We start from the raw sequence: 8340 nt of genomic DNA on the forward strand, positions 1-8340 counted from the left end.
TGAATGCTAGAAAGTAAACAAAAGTATTTACTTAATTCTATAGATCAATAAAACAAAGAATGCTATTGATATATCTATATTGTTTTGGTGTTACCGCCTTGAAAATCACTCAATACAAATATATACAGGGAACTTGACCATTCCCTTCAGAGGTCATTGGTATCGGGGGAGGGGTATATATTAAAGGTAATTATTTATTAGCTAATCACATACTTTTAGTATGTCATAAATTTGAGGATTCCATTGATAATCTGGTGTGTATAAATAAAAAGTGTATTTGGTGTTACTGAATTTAAATTAATGGAAATGACATTGTGAGCAATATTATTCATCATATCACTTCAGTAAATTATTTGTAAAGGTTTAATGACCTTGGATTGGAGCATCTGTGACCTCCATTTAATAAAATGGTTAATAAAAAATCTTAACATGTGTCATTGACACGGGTTGTGCCAAGGCAGAGATATTTGTGGGCTATACTCGGCCTTGTCTCAGGATGGTAAGTTGGTGGTTGAAGATATCCCTCTAGTGATGTGGGGGCTGTGCTTTGGCAAAGTGGGTGGGGTTATATCCTGCCTGTTCGTGCCCTGTCCGGGGGTATCATCGGATGGGGCCACAGTGTCTCCTGACCCCTTCTGTCTCAGCCTCCAGTATTTATGCTGCAGTAGTTTATGTGTCGGGGGGCTAGGGTCAGTCTGTTATATCTGGAGTACTTCTCCTGTCTTATCCAGTGTCCTGTGTGAATTTAACTATGCTCTCTCTAATTCTCTTTCTCTCCTTCTTTCTCTCTCTCGGAGGACCTGAGCCCGAGGACCATGCCTCAGGACTACCTGGCATGATGACTCCTTGCTGTCCTCAGTTGACCTGGCTGTGCTGCTGCTCCAGTTTCAACTGTTCTGCCTGTGGCTATGGAACCCTGACCTGTTCACCGGACATGCTACCTGTCCCAGACCTGCTGTTTTCAAATCTCTGGAGACAGCAGGAGCGGTAGAGATACTCTTAATGATCGGCTATGAAAAGCGGAGGTGCTTACTTGCTGCACCCTCGACAACTACATTGATTATTATCTCCACCCGGCACAGCCAGAAGAGGACTGACCACCCCTCATAGCCTGGTTCCTCTCTAGGTTTCTTCCTAGGTTTTGGCCTTTCTAGGGAGTTTTTCCTTTTTTTTATGTGTTCATATCCACCATGCTTCTACACTTGCATGCTTGCTGTTTGGGGTTTTAGGCTGGGTTTCTGTACAGCACTTTGAGATATCAGCTGATGTAAGAAGGGCTATATATATATACATTTGATTTTGATTTGGTAAAATAAAATTGTGATAAATAAAAAATATACTAGTTTAATTTAAGGACCAATAAATTGACAGTTGTGCCATATAGATTGCAAAATAGTTGGGAAGAGATTTTTGATGTACCGATTCAATGGCACATGGTTTATGAACTGATACACAAAACAACACCAGATTCAAAATGTATTGTTCAATTTAACAAGTGACATAAATAAGTGATCATAGCGTTTCCCTGGATTCACCTGGTGGAAAGAGTCATGTCATGGAAAGAGGAGGTTTTCTTAATGTTTTGTACACTCAGTTTATATCTTAAGAGCTCTGAGTATCATTGATAAGCTTAAGCTTAAAATCATTTAACTTCTATCATAGTCCAAAACGTATGCACGTGCCACAGATGTGTTCTAGAATTCATTCAAATGAATACCGGAGCTGCATTGTTTGGGAATTGTGGGGAGGTGCGTGTTCGGCCTGTGTTTCCCCCGAGGATGGTGGTCTCAGAGCCGCGTAACTATGTCACAATGGGATGCCGGACTATCGCTGTCTCATCGTATGTGGACTATGATTTACACTTTAGAATGAGTGAATATCCCTTCAATCTCCACCGGGTTAGATAAATGTACTTTTAGTTTTTTTGTGTCTCTTGTGGATTGATCTCCAAAAGTTGGTGCCTCTAGGGCAATTCAGGCAGATGTTAGAGGGCCTTTTGGATTCAAAAGAATATGTTTTGATTTTGTGTTTTGTGTTTGCTTTTGATGTCTTGTGTAATTGATGTGTATATACAGTGGGGCAAAAAAGTATTTAGTCAGCCACCAATTGTGCAAGTTCTCCCATTTAAAAATATGAGAGAGGCCTGTAATTTTCATCATAGGTACACTTCAACTATGACAGACAAAATGAGAAAACAAATACAGAAAATCACATTGTAGGATTTTTTATAAATTTATTTGCAAATTATGGTGGAAAATACTTGCGGCGGGGGACTAGACAGACAAATTTTAGATTTTTGTTTCTAACGCCGTTTCTTTGTGAGACACAGAGTAGGTGAACGGATGATCTCCTTATGTGTGATTCCCAGGGCGTGAGCCAGGAGCTCCCAGAGCCGTCAGTCAGCCAGGAGCTGCCAGTTCCGTCAGTCAGCCAGGAGCTGCCAGAGCCATCAGTCAGCCAGGAGCTTCCAGAGCCGTCAATCAGCCAGGAGCTGCCGGAGCCGTCCGTCACGCCGGCGCTGCCGGAATCGCCCTTCACTCCGGAGCTGCCAGAGTCTCCCTTCCGTCCGGTGCTGCCGGAATCTCCCGTCCATTTGGGACCCGTGGCTTGGGTCCTCAGTACGAGGTCGGCGGCGAGGGTCGCCATTCTTAAGAGGCCACGGAGGCGGATAAAGAGGCGGAGAAAAACAATGGTGGAGTCGGGTCCACGTCCCGCGCCAGAGCCGCCACCGCGGACAGACGCCCAACAAGACCCTCCCCTATAGGTTCAGGTTTTGCGGCACCTTTGGGGGGGGGGGGGAGATGAACACGTACCACGCTGCGCATTGGTCCTCACCTTCTTCCCAAGACAGGCGTTACAAGGCACACTTCACCAGCATGGCTACCACAGCATTCTGCAGCGATACGCCATCCCATCTGGTTTGCACTTAGTGGGACGATCATTTGTTTTTCAACAGGACAATGACCCAAAACACCAGGCTGTGTAAGGGCTATTTGACCAAGACGGAGAGTGACGGAGTGCTGCATCAGATGACCTGGCCTCCACAATCACCCGACCTCAACCAAATTGAGGTAGTTTGGGATGAGTTGGACCACAGAGTGAAGGAAAAGCAGCCAACAAGTGCTCAGCATATGTGGGAATGACTTCAAGACTGTTGGAAAAGCATTCCAGGTGAAGCTGGTTGAGAGAATGCCAAGAGTGTGCAATGCTGTCATCAAGGCAAAGGGTGGCTACTTTGAAGAATCTAAAATATGAAATATATTTGATTGTTTAACACTTTTTTGGCTACATGATTCCATATGTGTTATTTCATAGTTTTGATGTCTATTATTCTTCAATCTACAAAAATGGTCAAAATAAAGAAAAACCCTTGAATGAGTAGATGTGTCCGAACTTTTGACTGGTACTGTGGATTCAATGTTTATAAAGATAGGGAGATGTCTGTCCGTAATAGAGATAGTCTCGCCCTGATCTGATTCACCTATCTTTGTGCTTGTTTCCACCCCCCCTCCAGGTGTCGCCCATCTTCCCCATTATCCTGAGTACTTATACCTGTGTTTTCTGTTCGTCTGTTGCCAGTTCATCTTGTTTGTCAAGTTTACCAGCGTTTGTTCTGTCAGCTCCTGTCTTTTCCCAGCCTCACTTTCACACCCTCCTGGTTTTTGACCCTTGCCTGCCCCTGAGCCTGCCTGCCGTCCTTTACCCCTATCTGGATTTCCAACCTCCACCTGACCTGACCCTGAGACTGCCTGCCATCATGTACCTTTGCCTCTGTCGCTGTAATAAACATTGCTACTTTGACACATCTGGGTATTACCTTATCCTAACAGAAATGCTCTGCTTTTTTGACATCACAATCCACAAAGCAAGTCCTGCAGGCTCTAGTTTTATCTTATCTTGATTATTGTTCATGCATATGGTCAAGTACTGCAAAGAAAGACCTAGTTAGGCTGTAGCTGGCCCATAACAGAGCGGTAGGTCTTGCTCTTCAATGTAATCAGGGGGCTAATATGAATACTATGCCTGCAAGTCTCTTGGCTAGGAGTTGAGGAAAGTGTTTTAATAAATAACCACAACACTAAATAAATGTATGTAAACTGCAACGTCTTCGGTCTGTAATGTCTTTTTTTTTCTGTGTCGGACCACAGGAAGACTAGCTGTTGCCATTGCTAATGGGGATCCTAATAGATCAAATCAAAATGACATCAAAGTGGTATTAATTATAATCCTCAACGTCTCATCTTTCAAATTACATAGAGTCCTCTAAATTTACAGCATTTACCTCCCACAACAAATACATTTTTGAGTTGCCCTATTTCCGGGAGGGATGATGCTGCCACCATCATGCTTCAAGGTAGTGATGGTGTTAGACGGGTGACAAGCGGTGACTGGTTTTCTACAGACATACCACTTTGCATTCAGGGTTACATTTTTGTCTCGTCAGACCACAGAATCTTGGTCTTGGAGTCTTTCATGTGCCTTTGGCAGACTCCAGGTGTGCTGTCATATGCCTCTGTCTCAGGAGTGGGCATATGTTTGATGGAGACCACTGCTCTAGGAAACTTTCAACAAATTATTTCAAATAATTATTTTACATTTTATACCCTTCCCCAGAAATACTGTATATAAAAAAATATACATTTCAGATCTAGTCATTTCTTGCATTCTATCCATGCTGACTTTTGCGGGCTACCCGAGACATGAAACAGGTGGGAAGGGATACAAGCGGTCATCAATTTATTAATGTGCAATGGGTGATGGAAACACTTCAACCGCTTCATTTTTATTTAACACTTCAATGGAATAACAGACAGAATGAGATAGAGCGACAGTTTGAGGCTCAACATCAGAAAAAGATGAGCCTGATAGAGGAACAGAAGAGAATGGATAGATGAGGAATGTGGGGAAAAAACAGAGAATTAATACATTGACCTTGTATGTTCTTATTTGAAATGGAATTGAATGAATATTCAAATTCAATATTTATATTAGTTTCAACATGACAAATATTGCACTCATTGTCTGTGCATCAAGTTTACAAACTATAATTTCAAGTTGACCAAAGTTTCATGTACAGTATTAAACTTCTAAAATCGATTCAGTTTTCAAATTCAGTTCTCTAAATTCAGATTCCAAAACAATTTCCTGGTACTTTGCCAGCCAGTAAAAAGGTAGAGGAGAACATGTCAAATGCTCTCTGCGGTAAAACAAGCTAGAGGTACCAAAGGAGCGGTTTCTGAAGCAAATGTGGCATGTAAAATCTATTTTATTCCTATGAATTAGATTCTAGCGTTTGAATCGTTTGGGTTTATTATGACTCCATTCCTGAAAGCTAAGACTCTCTGGAACATGAATGTGTGTTCTGTTCCCCTCTATGATGCTCGCAGGCTGTGTAGGACATGTTAGAAGGGATTGGAGTGTGACAAAAATAATATAGTTGAAAACCCCTATCATATTCCATTTCTTTTTATAAAAAAAAAACTCCCTAGTCTTTGCCAAAGACAGCCACCCCCATGCTAGCTTGAAAATACGAAGAGTGGTACAGTACTCAGTGATGTGTTGCGTTGGATTTGCCTCAAACATAATGCTTTGTAATCAGGACATAAAGTTGATTTTTTTGCCCCATTATTTTGCAGTTATACTTTAGTTTCTTATTGCAAACAGGATGCATGTTTGGAATATTTATATTATGTACAGTATGTACAGGCTTCCTCCTTTTCACTCTGTCATTTAGGTTAGTATTGGGGAGTAAGCTTCAGCTCTCTCCTTTCACAGCCATTAAACACAATAAACTGTTTTAAAGTCATCATTGGTGGTTTCCTTCCACTCCAGTTGTCATGCCCTGATCTGTTTCACCTGTCTTGGTCATTGTCTCCATCCACCTCCAGGTGCCTCCTGTTTTCCCCATTAGTCCCCTGTGTATTTATCCTTGTGGTTCCTGTCTCTCTGTGCCCGTTTGTCTTGTTTTGCCAAGTCAACCAGTGGTTCTTCCAGCTCCTATTTTACCCAGTCTCTGTTTTCTCCTAGCCCTCCTGGTTTTGACCCTTGCCTGTCCTGATGCCGAATCTGCCTGCTTGACTACTCTGACTGTTCTGACCTCGAGTCTGCCTATCCCCTTGTACTGTTTGGACTCGGATCTGTTCACTGAACCCCTGCATATCCTGACCTCGAGCCTGTTTATCTCCTGGAACTGTTTGGACTCTGACCTGTTTTATGAAATCTCGCCTGTCCACGACCTGCCTTCTCCCTGCATGGAGCCACCATTGGGCGGTATGAGGAGCTACTGCTGGAACTTTTGGAAGGGCTTCGTTCCCTGACGGAACGCCACGACCAAGGGTTCAAGGCTATAATGGAGCAAATCAGTAAGTTAGCTCTTAGGCAGCCAGCCACCAGTACTTGTGGATTTGTTCAACCTACCCTGGCTCCTCGAACCCCGCTTATCTCCTCCGGAGCGTTATGCAGGCGATCCTGGTACCTGCCGGGCGTTCCTTTCCCAGTGCATGTGTTAGTCAAAACATGATTTTAAATGCAGGGTGGAGAGCAGCTCAGTAAGATGCTGAGTACATGCATTATCAATCATATCACACAAATGAATGTCTAATGAGCTAACAATAGATTATTTAACTTAATTGACTAGGTTGACCAGGTATACTCCTTTGCTTTTCAAGTTTAGGTTTTACTTTCAATTGAGCTCTTCAATTAGGAGGCTGGACACTACCCATCCCCCCAACCTGTTCTTATTGAACATCACTAAGGCTAAGGGTGGATTCTGGAGTAGCTTCAATAGGCAGAGGAAAGGTTGGTTATGAAATTTGAGGTCTGTGTGGTGACTTGATAAACTGTACAGGATATTCATGCAGGCACAAACACTGCCCAACTGAGCCCAGTCATAGCTTTGTTTCCCGCCTGCTGCATACTCCTGCCACCATCATTAACGCACACCTGCCACCATCATTAACGCACACCTGGTCCTTACAGAATGCAGCAGCCATCATACGAAGCATTGGGAAGTGCTGATGTTCCGGTTGGTGGTGACGTCAGGTCCAGGGGCCGACACTGATGGAACCGGGGGTGCCAAAGCCAGCTCGTCAGGCTATCCCGCCCTAGCTGGCTCGAGGTTTCTTAACCCGGTTGGCTCGGAAGGCGCCCATCCCACGTCAGGCCTCAGCCAGATTGTCAGATTTTTATGCCCCGCCGGCTCATCAGGCTCTCACACCTCTGCGAGATCGACAGGGTCACTAGGCTCTCACGCCTCGGCTGGCCCGTCAGGCTAACCCAGGTGGGACGCTGTTTCTGTCTGTTCCTAATTAAATGTCAACTCCCCGTACCTGTTTCTCGTCTCTGGTGTCAGTCCTTACAGCTTTGCATGCCTTGTCATTCCCTTTTACAGCATTGGCAGACAGTCCCTCTTTAGTCAAGTTCTCCTTTGCAGCATCTTTCTCTTCTCGACTCATCTGTAGGGCAGCCCTCGAAGTGACTCTGCAAGAATTTCCCCTTTGTCTTAGGAATTCAGCATTCTCTGTGCTGCTCTCTCCAACCCCCATTGTCTCACCTCTGAGAAGCAGAGGTTATATCCTGTAGGTCAGATATCTGATTCGAGGTTAAAATCCTACAGTGATTTTCAGGATTTTTTTTTCTTATTGTCTGTTATAGTTGAAGTGTACCTATGATAAATTACAGGCCTCTCATCTTTTTAAGTGGGAGAACTTGCACAATTGGTGGCTGACTAAATACTTTTTTGCCCCACTATATTATGACTACATTTTGAAGTTTTTGTTTTGCTTTTTTTTTTGCTGTTAGAGCACACTAAATGTTTTCTGGAAGTAAGGCGAAGTTGTAATGTAATGGCGACTGTGCTTGTATCTAAAAGTGCAGCAATGGAAGTGTGTGATAAGGAATGGAAAGTATTTCAATCAAAGAATGGAACAAAACGAGCAAAAGTTGTAGAAGACAAGGACCGGTCAAATTTCTTAATGGACTATGTTTTTTGAACAAGGAGATTCATCTGGGAAATCCATTTGTAATATCGAGGACTGTGAATAAACCAGTGGGAAAGGTGGATGAAGAACAGAAGTATGTGCTGGATCTGTCAAACTATTCCATGTGTTGATCTTCGGAGCAGGGCGCCTGCCAAAGGAGTTATAGCTGGAGTGTTGTTGGATATAGATGATGAGTACAACTTCGTCAGAAAATCCCAGGAGTGGTGAGTGCACGTCGCCTGACCCGTATGGTAAATGGAAGGAAGGAGAAGCCTGTCAACATTGTTATTTGAGGAGACTGGATATGTGGTATGTGGTGAAAGCATGTGTGTCCAAACCATTACAGTATGGAAAATGTAAA

The 8340-nt window shown here is 43.5% G+C and overlaps 1 long non-coding RNA gene across 1 annotated transcript; it reads left to right on the top strand.

Annotated features, from left to right (window-relative positions):
- The first annotated feature begins 5920 nt into the window (after positions 1 to 5920).
- On the top strand, positions 5921 to 7333 carry LOC116374185 (uncharacterized). Its single transcript, XR_004209979.1, has 2 exons — positions 5921 to 6362; positions 6979 to 7333. It is a non-coding gene; the product is annotated as an uncharacterized LOC116374185 (long non-coding RNA).
- The last annotated feature ends 1007 nt before the right edge of the window (positions 7334 to 8340 follow it).

The sequence above is a fragment of the Oncorhynchus kisutch genome, linkage group LG5, assembly GCF_002021735.2.
Source record: "Oncorhynchus kisutch isolate 150728-3 linkage group LG5, Okis_V2, whole genome shotgun sequence".
NCBI classification, from domain to species: Eukaryota; Metazoa; Chordata; class Actinopteri; order Salmoniformes; family Salmonidae; genus Oncorhynchus; species Oncorhynchus kisutch.